This window comes from Acinonyx jubatus, chromosome C2 (assembly GCF_027475565.1).
Source record: "Acinonyx jubatus isolate Ajub_Pintada_27869175 chromosome C2, VMU_Ajub_asm_v1.0, whole genome shotgun sequence".
Taxonomy (NCBI): Eukaryota; Metazoa; Chordata; class Mammalia; order Carnivora; family Felidae; genus Acinonyx; species Acinonyx jubatus.
The window spans coordinates 76,394,001-76,406,928 of NC_069384.1; the positions used below are offsets into that span (position 1 = coordinate 76,394,001).

A 12,928-nucleotide genomic window follows, 5' to 3' on the forward strand; every position below is an offset into this window, starting at 1 on the left:
AAAATAAAGCATTCAGCACAGCTTCTGGCCCACAAGAAACATTGCATCAATATTAGTGTGATGATTAGCAAGAGGTCCTAAACTTGCAGCAAGCTCTGTAAATTAGCCTCATTAAGGGTTATCTAGGGTAAAATTTGAGTCTTCTCCTGCTTTCCCTTTGCCACCCAGAATGTTCTGGAGTCATCACGGGAATGTAAAATAACATCCCAGCAAGCCAGGTCCGGCTGGGCAGAAGGATGTGCAGGGTGAGAAGTACTGTCTACAGGTATGTCAGATGTCTGGAAGAGAGAGAGACAGGGCAGTCCTACAGCATCTTGGCTCCCATATCATTCCCCAGGACTGGCCCTTCTACCTGCAGGAGTTTTCTGCTGAGGGCAAGGTACCAGAATGGGTCCTAGAACAAAATTAGTATCACTGATTATAGGATTGGATCATTGGCTCTGAGTTTTGAAGGAAGTTAGTAAAATAAGCACAAGTGAAAAACTGCCTGAGTATGTAAGTGTAAGCATGTTTGGGGAGGTTATTTTAGTTCAAAAAAAAAAATAATAAAAATAGCTCAAATGGACTGAGCACTAATTATGTTCCAGGCACTGTGCTAAGCACTTTGTGTACATACTTAATCCTAACAACGATTTTATTCTTGTGCCAACAACGCAGATGAGGACACAGGTTTAAAGATGTTAAGTAAATTTACCATATCCCAGAGGTAGTGAGTAGCATTACCCTGCACAGATTGTCTCATTCTAAAACCCACTTTTCTTTATCACTATGCTAATGAAACAATACAACTTGAAGAATAGGTCACGTATTCATTCACTGATTCAATACATTTATTGAACTATTCCTCATATTCTCATTGACCTATTCCTCATCCCACCATAAAGTGGGACAAACAGAGATGAATAAAATATTCAGGGTCACTTCCAATCAAAATGCAGGACGGTATAGTGGCTCAGCTTGCCCAAGTTCAGATACTAGCTTTACGACTGACTGTGATCTTGAGCCTCAGTTTTCTCTTCCTCAATGAAAAGTAATAGAGAATCAAATCATTCTGTGGTTTCAACAAGCTAATGTTCGCAAAGCACTTAAAAGGTGCCTGGCATATGTTTTCAAGCTATTTTTAGTTTATATTATTAAAGGCATGTATGAGACTCCATATGCATATGTAGGTGAAGAGTTCATGAAGGAGTTTTATTTCTGGAAGAGTTGGGCACCATCTAAATGTGTAGATCCAGAAAGAAGAAACTGATATTACGTGGAATTAAATTTGCCTTTCATACGCTTCCTCCTCAATACAGCAGATTTCCGAAACTGGTATTGAAAATCTTAAAAGGAAATAGCTCTGGGTGCAGTGTTTTGGGGGACTGCTTACATAAAACACCTACACAAGAACTGTAAAATTTCCAGCTGAATTGAACTGAGCAGCAGTGCCTACATTTCCATCCATTACTTAGTGCCTGTGGAAATAAGAATATCATTTGAGAAAAAGCAAAGGAATCTGATTTTGCCTATTTTACGTGTGTGTGTGTGTGTGTGTGTGTATGTGTGTTGAGACATTCTAATGGGGGTTTGTCTGTTTGTTTGGAGACATTCTAATAGGAAAGTCCATGAATGACACATCAATGAAACTGAACGGTCTCTCTCCTCTGTTCATAGGGGATCAGAAGAGTTTAACTCCTCATCTAATAAATAAATTCTTCCATTTTCCTTCACTCTCTGGGGCTCCAAATATGTCAAACCTGGTCACTCTCCTACTTCAATCCTTTTGGTGACTTTCCTTCTGCATTTTGCATAAAATCCCAACTCCCGCCCACCGCCTGAAAGTGTGATGTAGCCCCAGCTTATATTGCGACCTTATTTCCAGCCTCTCTTCCCCTCTCACCTGGCCCCTGCCCTCTCAGCCATGATTTCAGACCAGCCTGGCTCCTTCTCAGGCATTTTCCTTAGCTCAAATGTCGCCTTCTCAGAGGTGTCATCCCTGACGACCCTATTTAAAACTGTCCCTCCTCCACATCCCTTTAGTGCTGCTGTCATTGTTTCATCTCAGTTCCTTGTTTCTTGCCCTGAAATCATTTGTATTTCTTCTGTCTGCTTGTCTGTTATCTGTTCACTTATATTGTTCTTCTGTCTCTCTCCCTCCTAACAAGGAATTACCTCAACATCTCTGCTTCCCAAAGCAATTTTTGACTGTGTATGTTTACATATGCATACATGTGCATAAATGTATATATGTGCATAAACATATATGTGTACGTGTGTGTATGCATGCGTGTGCATAAACGCATATGTGTGCACGTGCATAAACACATATGTGTTCATATGTGTGCGTGTGCATAAACATGTGTGTTCACGTGTGTACATAAACGCATATGTGTGTGCGCGCGTGCATGTGCATAAGCATGTGTGTGAATGCCTGCATGTGCATAAACATATATGTGTGTGTGCCTATGCACACGTGCATAAACATATATGTGAGTATGTGTACGTGTGCATAAACATATGTGTGTGTGTGTGTGTGTACAAAACAAGTTTTTTATTTCAATATTACAGACATGATTTGTTTTCTTGTTCAGTTCCATTTCTTTCTTTCTACCCCTTGAGGACAAACAATTATACTAACACCTATCTGTGCATGTATTTATTCATCATTTACTCAGGATTAAGTAGTTGCTATTTGCCAGGCACTGTTCATGGCATACAGCAGACAGCCGGGTCTCTGGCCTTGAGGATGTTACATTCTAGTGGGGGTGAACTAAACAATAAACAATAGACAGCCTAAATTAATTAAATAAATCACATGTGGGAGCTGAGAAAAGTGGCAACTGCTATGGAAAAAGGAAAAGCGGGCAGAGTGGGTAAGTCAGATGAGCAATGGCATGGGTGGAGATGGGAAGCAGGATGAGGGGTGATTTTATGCAAAGCAATCAAATAGGCTTCTTGGAGCAGATATTTGAGCAAAAGCTTCAAGGGGATGGGGGAGTTAGCTACGTGGTTATCTGAGACACTGGGTCAGAGAGGAAACAGAATGCAAACCATACAGGGTCTTACAAGGCAGTTTTAAGACTGGCTCACACGCCAAGTGAAATAATGTGTGCTTACTTGTGCCAGCTACTGCCTGGGGAACTTCATTTGTACTAACTGATTTAGTCATCACAACAACCCAATGAGTTATGTGCCATGTTAATCTCATTTCACACGGAGAAGTTAAGTAATTTTCCCAGGATTACACAAATGGAGCCAGAATATGAACCTATGCAAATCTCCAAATCCCTACGATATATTGCCTCTCAGTATAGAAAATTCTGATCCAGTGATTCTCAGACTTCAGTGCAAAGGCCCTCGATACCTGCTTCTTTAACAAGCTATCTGTATGATTCAGATGTAGATGGTCCAGGTATCACAATTTTCACCAAATTCCTCCTCCACAGGAAAACTTTCCAAATATTTTAAGGTAAATATCACATTCACTTCCTATACTTACCATCCCCTTTGTCTGTCAAATTGGGAAAAATTTCCTTAGACCAGCAGAAGCAACTACTCAACATACCCACCCTCTCCATCAGAGTTTCATGTGAATTTCATCACATGGGTGAGGGTCTGGGGCAAATAGCAGCGCTGAATGGGGAGAGGGATGAGTATTTACTGTGGGACCTATGGGTGCCAGTCTAGGGACTTGATACATTTTATCTCACTTTAACCTCTGTAATATATATAAATATATAAAGACAGGTACAGATATAGATATTGATGTGTATCTATCTAGGAGATAGCCAGAGTATGCTAATTTCCATTTCACAGATGAGGAAACCAAGTCTACACAGGCTGAGCAAGCAATATCTAGGGTTCAACGACTCTAAAACCAGCCAACTTTTCACTACCCATTCTAATCATTCACTCCCCAACCCCTGCCATTGTTTCATTCTGTAATTGGAAACCAAAGTCCAAGCTTCCAGAAAAGTGCTATTTAGTGTGTATTTCCACTCTCCAGCATCCATCATTTCTGTAAGTTGAAAAAACTCCTATATTTATTCAATGAGAGCCAAGCTTCTTCCATGGGCACTAAATTAGCTCAAAAGAATAAAGCAGAAAATATGCACTCATAATGCTAAAATTCAAATGAAAGCCAAATATTTTATCTCTTTATTTCTTTGTAGAAGATTATGGTGATTAATGGTGATACAGAGCTTGTGTTATATAAAAAAAGACTCTCTTTTCATTTCCCAAACAGTAAATGTCAATGTGCATAACCCAGCCATCTCTTTTCTCTTCCCACTCCCAAACCTGCATCCTGAGGGGAAAACAGTGTGTAGGTCATGGGAATGTGGCAGAATCCCATCCTGAAGGACATGGAAGGTGTCTTTAGGGATCTGACTCCCAGTGCAACACTCGGTTGTGAGTCTCACTGAGGACAAGGAGGCTGCTGGGTGTCTGGGATTTAGGGTGCTCCACATGCCATGGCGTGTGGGTGCCTCTGTGGCAAGAAGAGGGTTGTTCTTCTCTTGGCTTTTCATGGTATCTTCTAAGTCATTACTCTACAGGCACAGACTCATAGAACACCATACCTTAGAGAGCATCTTGTCCAAATTTCTCATTTTAGAAGTGGGAAAAAGGACACTGAGAAGGAAAAGCAATTAACCAGTAGTGGGTTGGACTGTTGGACTGAATCATTAAAGGGAAAAAATACATATAACTTGGAGTTAGAAAGCTGGGGTCCAAGTCCCAGCGCCACTAGTCACTAGCTATGTGGCTTCAGCAAATATTTAGCCTCTCAGACTCAGGATGAAAAACGTTGTTGCTTTAATTACCTCAAATTATTGTAAAAAAAAAATATGTGTGTGTGTGTGTGTGTGTGTGTGTGGGTGGGTGGGTGTATATACAATAACATTCATTCTGAGGGCTTTTACAGTTCCATATAAACAAAAACTATTATTGTTTGAAACTAAGTATTATACTTCCTACTCCAATATCGATTTGGGCATGCAGTTGAATATCATTGCAGATGTTAATCATATTAGATGTTAAAATCCCCATGCACCAGGCTCTTAACAAGTGTTATGGCATATGAATGACACCTATCAAAAGCCTGATGAAAGGGGTTTTAGTATCCCTTCTTACAGATGATGAAAATAAAGCAGAGACAGACCAAATAACCAAACGCAGGGAAGCTGGTCTGGTTCTAGAGCTCACAAATGTTACACGGCCAAAATTTTAGGTTACCATAGCATCTAACCATAGCTGGCTTAAAGAACTGTGTTATCTATGAAAAGAACACTTTCAGATAGCAGTGTTTATAAAATGACTGGTTCTCTTTTCTGTTGTCTTTAGCATTGATTGGAAAAGGAGGAAACCAGTGTAATCATGAGGACTTATGTGCCAGACAGGTAGAAACCACAGGCATCTCCTGGATATAAACTAGATATAAAAAGTCACCAGTCTTTATCCAAATTATATCAAATAATAGCTGGACGGATGCATATTCTTCATTGCTTTTAGAAATCTTGAGATCAGAGTTCACTGCAGCTGCCCGCTTCCCTGGAAACTTCCTACTTTCTTTTGGTTAATTAATTCATGACAGTTGACACTGGCCTTGCTGTCAATATATGCAAGCGAGCACTTCCTTCCCTTCCCTCTGTTTGCAGCAAAACACCCTTTATCATTAGAATAAAAAATGTCCTTTTCCATCATTGAGCCAGTGATGTCCAACCTTCTTTCTTTCTTTCTTTCTTTCTTTCTTTCTTTCTTTCTTTCTTTCTTTCTTTCTTTCTTTAATTTTAGAGAGGGAGGAAGAAAGCATGAGTGAGGAAGAAGGGCAGAGGAAGGAGAGGGAGAGGGAGAGAGACAGAGAGAGAGAGAGAGAGAGAGAGAGAGAATCCCAAGAAGGTTCCACACTCAGTGTGGAGCCCAAAGTGGGGCTCAATCCCATGACCCTGGGATCACGACTTGAGCTGAAATCCAGAGTCAGATGCTCAACTGACTGAGCAACCCCAGTGCCCCAATGTCCAGACTTCTTAGACTCTGTGATTCCTTAGCATTTTTCCAATTTTCTGTGACCATAAACTTAAAGGAATTAAAAGTTACCTTGTTAGTCCGTAGAGATGGCCTTTGAGATACTTAGAAACATAATAAAGCATAAGAAAACTAGGAAACGTATTCTGGGCTTACTTGACACAGTATGAAACCATCATTCACTTAACTCTGTTCCTTTTATATACAAGGCACTGTGCTACGTGTCTCAGCTGCTTAGGTGCTAATCAGGGAGTTGGACAAGAACACAAAGGGACAAATTACTGGCTCAGAGTACAAAGAAATAACTAAAATCACAGTAGAGATAGGAAGAAGATGGTAAAGCATTTAAAGGGGTCCATGGACCAGGAAGGAGCAAGAAAGGATTCAAGCAGCATTGTAGGAAGGACAGAGGAGGAGAGGAGATGGCTGCTGAGGTGGTATGGTGTGGGGACACAAGGAGGGGACATTCCTAGATCTAGCTATACAAGTCTTCCGATTTTATGGTTGGGGTCTAGCAAATGTGGCAGTATCATAGACCAAACGGCTTTACACTCAGGCACACACCAGTTCTAATTCTCAGTAATTGGATCACCTTGAGCAAGTCTGTAAGTGTCTCTGAGCCTCAGTTCTTCCATCTGTAAAAGGCAGACAATAATATACACCTAAGAGTTACTTTTATGCTTAAATGAAATGACAGAAGTGCATGGACTAATGAATGTTGATTTCCTTTGCCCTCCTCTGTTTGACCGGAAAAATAGATCTCTCTGCATAAAACATAGGGTATTTTCTGTTTATTTCCCTTTCCCCTTCTAGCCTAGACTTTCACAAAGAGATATGGGGACGGAATTTCAGAGTTAAAGGAAACTTTAAAATAAATAAATAAATAACAACATATTGCAGAAGGAACTTAGGAATCATCCTGTACAGCTCGCTCACATTTGAGGCCCAGAGGTAGAGACTTCTCAGTCACAGCCAAGGTAATACCAGGATCAGAATGGCAGGATGGGGACAGGTGGGTAAGCAGTCCTAGCCCAGGCTCTCAGTTCTCATCCAGAGGCCACACAATTTCAGGTCTTTCTTACCCACTTAACCTCTCTGAGCCTTAGTTGCCTCCAAAAATACCCAGGATCATTGCAAGAATTGAATGAGGTGATGTCTGTAAGGCACTCAGTACAATCCATGATGGAGTTCAGTAAAGAGTAGTTATTAAATTTTGATATTCACGTTTAAAACATTTTTTTAAATTTTTTAATGTTTATTTATTTTTGAGAGAGACAAAATAGAGCATGAGTGGGGGAGGCACGGGGGGGGAAGGAAACACAGAATCAGAAACGAGCTCCAGGCTCTGCACTGTCAGCACAGAGCCCAATGCGGGGCTCGAACCCACAAACCATGAGATCATGTCCTGAGCTGAAGTCCGATGCTTAACTGACTGAGCCACCCAGGCGCCCGATTTTTAATGTTTTTAATGTTTATTTTTGAGAGAGATAGAGAGAAAGAACGAGCAGGGGAGGGGCAGAGTGAGAGAGGGAGACACAGAATCCGAAGCAGGCTCCAAACTCCAAGGTGTCAGTGCAGAGCCCCACGCAGGGCTCAAACTCACAAACCGCAAGATCATGACCTGAGCTGAAGTCGGACGCTTAACTGACTGAGCCACCCAGGTGCCCCTTGATTTTCACATTTTAACAGACGAATACATCGAAGGAATGTATGGCAGAAGAATGAATCCGTGTTTATTAAATGCCTCCTGTGACTGAGGTGCTGAGAGAGAGACTCCAGCTTCTGGGCAGGCATCAGTGTCCCTGTTTCCCAACTGAAGAGATGGAGGTTCATGTCAACACTCTACCTTGCCCCTGCACCTGTCAGGCTGCACCACTCCACACGGCTCCAACTGCCTGAGCTAGGCAGAATATAAAGTCAGGCTACAAGGAGGTATCCCCATCAGTGCGACAACCCCATCCGTGTGACGACCCCATCATTACATCCTCACTTTTTAAAAAAGAAAAAAAAAACAACCAAATTTGCTCAGTTTTGAGCAAATGAGTAGCTAACCCAAATTAATCCTCCAAAATATCAGATGCCAAATGTTCTGTAACTTGCCAGTTCATTGGGGCTTTTATTTCTCCCACAGAACAATTTCCAAAATGGGCAAAGAGCACAGTAGGTGGCTCTCTTTAATATTTCACCGGCAAGGCGACAATGACTCACCAGGTCCTACATCTGTGTCACTAGCAGAAGCCTGACAAAGTTGAGCAACAAATGAAACTGTGTGTATGCTGGAGATAACCTTTATTTTATTTTTTTTCTTCTGCCTCCTCCTCTGATTTCCTCCAGCTACATTCTGCTTTTCTAACAGTGCCAGGTAAGATGACGCTAACTGGGCACCTTTTGGCAAATGCAAACATATGCTTCCAAATGCCAAAAGCAAGGAGCAAAACATTTCTCCCAGAACTGCATTTGCAAGCCTGTCTGCTTGCTGCAGAGCAGAGAAACCTGATGGCCTGTGGGGAGTCTCAACGGATAAATGGCCCCATTGCCTGGGCCAGAAACAGATCTGTTCATTTTCCTACATAAGCCTGCAGCCATCAGTTTCCACAGGGAGGACTGAGGCTCCAGACCAGTGATCAGCACCCGCCAGCAGCAGTGAGTGGTCTTTTCTGCAAATGCCGCCTGTGCATGCTGTTCCCTATTCCATCCTGGACCCACAGAATTGGTGAAAGAAGTGAAGAACGCTATGGCCACTCGTGACATTTGTTCTTCAATCTTCTTACTACCCTGTGAATTAGCACAAGGATGACAGAGGGAGGAAACCATTGAGAACAGGAAGAAAAAAACGTGACATGTCTTCACAGTACTCTTCCTCCTAGGACTGGAAAGTACATTACATCAAACACAGGAGAGTAGGCAGGTTGCCTTAGAGATCAGGGCTTTCAAACTTCCTCTCCTGAGAGCTGACCCCCCTAAACTCTACGGAGCATGTTGACGAATTGTTCCCTCAGCAAGGAAATTTCCTCTTTGGGACAGAAAGGATACCCTGCAATCACCAGCCAAGTAAGGCCAACTTAACTGAAGTAAACTGTTAAGGAGCTCATTGAAGATGTGACAGGGTGTGACGGAAAAAGCCCTTAACTAGAAGTCACCAGGTGTGAACTGTGTATCCAGGGCTGAAACTTAAGAACCATGTGACTCTAGAAACCTTTCAACTCTCTGAGTCTCATTCAGTCTCTTTCTCAGTAAAATTGAGACCAGCTAAGAAGAGATATTGTTTAATGAGCACCTACTCACTACATCTACTTCACATTATTCTACTTAATTTTACCCTCACGCAAATCCTTGGGGTAAGCATTTTCTTTTCCATTTTAGAATTGGATAAAATGAAAGCTCTAAGTGGTGAAATAAATTGCTCAGTATTACCTAGCTACACAGGTATTAGAACTGAAATTCGAATTTGGCCACAAAACCTAAGCTCCTTCCGCTATTAATATGCCTGCCACGTCCTTCCCTCAGGGCTATAGCAAGTAGCAAGGAAGATCATATATATGGAATATGCCTTGGAAATTTTAAAGTTCTCTCTGCATGTGTGTATGATTTTTGTCACAGGTAATCTGGATAAGGAGAAAAGGTATAACCGGGTATTCTTTCTTCAAAGAACCAGAACCAAAAGAAGTTACCTTCCAATCTCCCTTCCATTCCCTTGTCTGACCTTATTTTTAACATTTTCTTTTTGCCCACAAGTCACCGGTTTCTCAGGCACGCGTTCAGATGCATACTGGCCAGCTCATCACAATGCATGCACACGGAACAGACTGACGGAAGCAAGTGATCCCACCCTCTGCAAACGCTTGGTGTGGGAGGCATCTCCAGGGGCACCACCAAGTTCTTCCTTGCCCTCAAGATGTATCGCACTTCCCCCTATGCACTCATCAATACCCCACACAAACGAGAGGGACTGGGAAGCAGGTAGCTAACTACAAATGCTGAGAACTCAATTCAGACACTTACGGCATAGCCAGGAGACAGTAGTAAATAACTGTATGAAGTCAATCAGAATAAAATCAATTTTCATGAGCATGGTGAGGATATATGAGGAGTTTTTTTTTCATTTTAAAATGCCAATAATTAAGGAAGACAAGAGTACCCATTGGTAGTATTTCTGTTTAAATAAGGCAAGTTTGTGTCCACAGGGACTGAATTTTGCACCACCACTATATAGTCCAAAAGAAACACAGGAGAATTGTGTTGTTGTTTTCCTACAGTAAAAAAAAAAGAAAAAGAAAAAGAAAAAGAAAAAGAAAAAGAAAAAAAAGAAAAAGAAAAAGAAAAAAAGAAAGAAAAAGAAAAGGAAAAGAAAAGAAAAGAAAAGAAAAGAAAAGAAAAAAACAAACCATAAAGTTGCTTGTCTGACCGAAGACAGCAGGAATACAAGGTTTAGAACAGTCTGTAACACAGATGGAACTTCCAACTTCTCCTCTTGTCTTCCTACTTTTTGTCAAATTCCAGGCGCTCTTTGCCAATACAGGATGCCACAGATCAGGGCTTCATAGACCTGAGGCTTGGCCTAACATCTAGGGGGTTTGGCATCACTGAGAAACATTCATTTTGTATTCCAAGTCAAGCATCCATGATCAAAGTTACATGGAGACAGCACTGGGAAAACACTTTTGGAGCAGTTCAAACTCCAAAAAAGTAAACACCACAACATCCCAGATTAAAAAAAAAAAAAATTCCCTGTAAGGTGGTGTGAAATCACCTTTATGAAAATCCCCTGTCTTCAGGGTTACTGTATAACAATATTTACAATAGCAGCCATCAATCTCAAACTAACCAGGTGCAATGCCAGGCACTGTGCTAAACGTACTATCTGAATGATCCCATTTCGTCCTCCCCACGACCCTAAGGGCTTCTTTTGATCCTTATAATCTCCATGTTGCGGCTGGGGGGAGGGGAGGGGGGGGAGGAAACACACACACACACACACACACACACACACACACACACACAGTACCAGAAGGACTGCCTGAATTGCCCAACCAAGTTCACACAGCTAACACTGGGCAGAGCTGGACTCAAAACCAGGTAAATCGTCCGCTTGAGCCCGTAGCTACCCCAGGATCTGTGAAGCCAAGCAGCGAAAGCGCTTCAAGAGGCGCGGCGGCTCTCAATTTCACAACCGGAGGTGGAGGGAAGACAGACTGGGGACGGCTCTTAAAGGAAACGGCAGAAGTTTGCTTTCATGTTCGTGATTTTTTTCTCTGTAACTCGGCTTCCTTGTTCCATGCCAGCATTCAGAAGTGCCAGGGGCCATGGCTCCGTGAAGCCAGCTACTCCTAAACGAGGGGCATCCCATCCCCTACAGGACCACCGGCCTCCTCCCGGCGCTGGGAGACAGCTGCGGGTACCAACCCAAGTCATCCGCGCCCGGGCGTCCCTCCCCTCGCCACCACCTCCCCGGGCGCCTGCCAGACAACCTCGGCAGGGGCATCTTTCGGAGAAAGCAGGTCAGGGGGAGACCGAGCGAAGCTGCGAGCAGCCTTTCCCCAGGCTGTCACAGCTCCAGGCTGGGAGCGGCGTGACACACGCTGGGACACACTGCCCTCTTCTATCCTCACCGCTCACAGCAGCGCCCTGGAGAAACCCGGGCGGGGGTACGCCAGGGTGGATCCCTTGAAGGGCTGGAAGTGGGGTGCAGCAACGCGCAGCCGTCCCCAAACTGCGGTATCTAAAGCTCCACAAAGCAAAGATGGGTTCGAGTCCTGGTCACGGCACTAACTAGCTGTGTGACCTATCCCAGCCGCTGCCTCGCTCTGTGCCTCAGTTTGTCCTTTTGAAAAAATAAGAGGGTGGAAGAGATGATTTCCAGGGGGGTCCTTACACCCTGAGAGGTGGGTAGGTGATTCCTCCAAGCCCTGCAGGCAGCGAGAGACTCACCTTTCTTGGGAAGCAGCGCGGGGCACACCGAACCGGTGGGGAAGGGTGCAGGGTCGCCCAGCACTGCTGCTTTTCGGTGCGTCTGGCCAAAGAGGAGCCCGGGGACCCCGATCCGGCCAGTCTTCCCCCAATGAGCCTCTTACTTTCCGCCGCACTTTCTTTTTCCCCCTTTGGGGCTCCTCCCCCGGCGCGGCGCGATTGGCGGGCGCCGCGCTGCTCCGGCTCCACCCGCAGCCCTGGCTCGCCAGCCCGAGGCGCTCGGGGCTCAGCGGAGCTGCGGCCGCGGGGCGGCACCGACGGCAGCTCCGCCCGCGGCGAGGAGGAGCCGCGCTGGGGCCGGACTGCGGGCGGACGCCAGGCTGCGTCCGGCCCCGTCTGCGCCTAGCCCCCGCCTGGGCTGGCTCGAGCGCGCCGGCGAAGGAGAGGGTGGGTCCCGCAGCTCGGCCCGCTGCCAGGCTCACGGCCAGAATACGCCCCCACCGTGCGCAGAGATGCACACAGGCATTCATTGCAAGCACCCTGTCTTCACAGGCGACATCGATGCCACCCCGCCTTTTCTCCCCGGGTCTGTGTACTTAGCTATCCTGCTGCAGCAGGGCCGTGAATCAATTCAGGCCACAGGATGTGCGCGAGCCCACCAGGTGCCAAGCACCGAGTGCGACAGGAAGAAACAGACAAAATTTCGGTGTTTCCGGGGCTCTTGCTCCGCCACGAGTGGCACCCGTGGGAACAAACAACTGGTCATGAGAGCAGGACTGCATCTGTATTTTCCACTGGTGGATACCCAGTGCCTAGCACAGTACCTGGTACAAAGTAAGCCCCGAAGACGTGTGAGTTGAATGAGTGAATGAATGAATGAATGAATGAACGAACGAACGAACGAAATAAATCTCAAAAACATTACTTCCCCTTCTTTCATTCCCATTTCTCAAGGTTTCTGCCAGAGACCTCAAGTACTCTCTCCCATTCTAGATGGTAGTCTGGATAATCATCC

At 44.5% G+C, this 12,928-nt stretch overlaps 1 protein-coding gene across 5 annotated transcripts in view; it reads right to left on the reverse strand.

Moving 5' to 3' along the window:
- Nucleotides 1-12,137, reverse strand: part of IL1RAP (interleukin 1 receptor accessory protein) — a 137,812-nt gene extending 125,675 nt beyond the window's left edge. For 2 of the 5 annotated variants that reach the window (XR_003420755.2, XM_027061189.2), the window contains exon 1: nt 11,935-12,137. The gene's annotated coding sequence lies outside the window, so the exon portion shown is untranslated. The remainder of the gene's footprint in view (nt 1-11,934) is intronic. The other 3 variants (XR_003420756.2, XM_027061190.2, XM_027061191.2) reach the window with 2 other exon arrangements.
- Between the last annotated feature and the right edge of the window lie 791 nt (nt 12,138-12,928).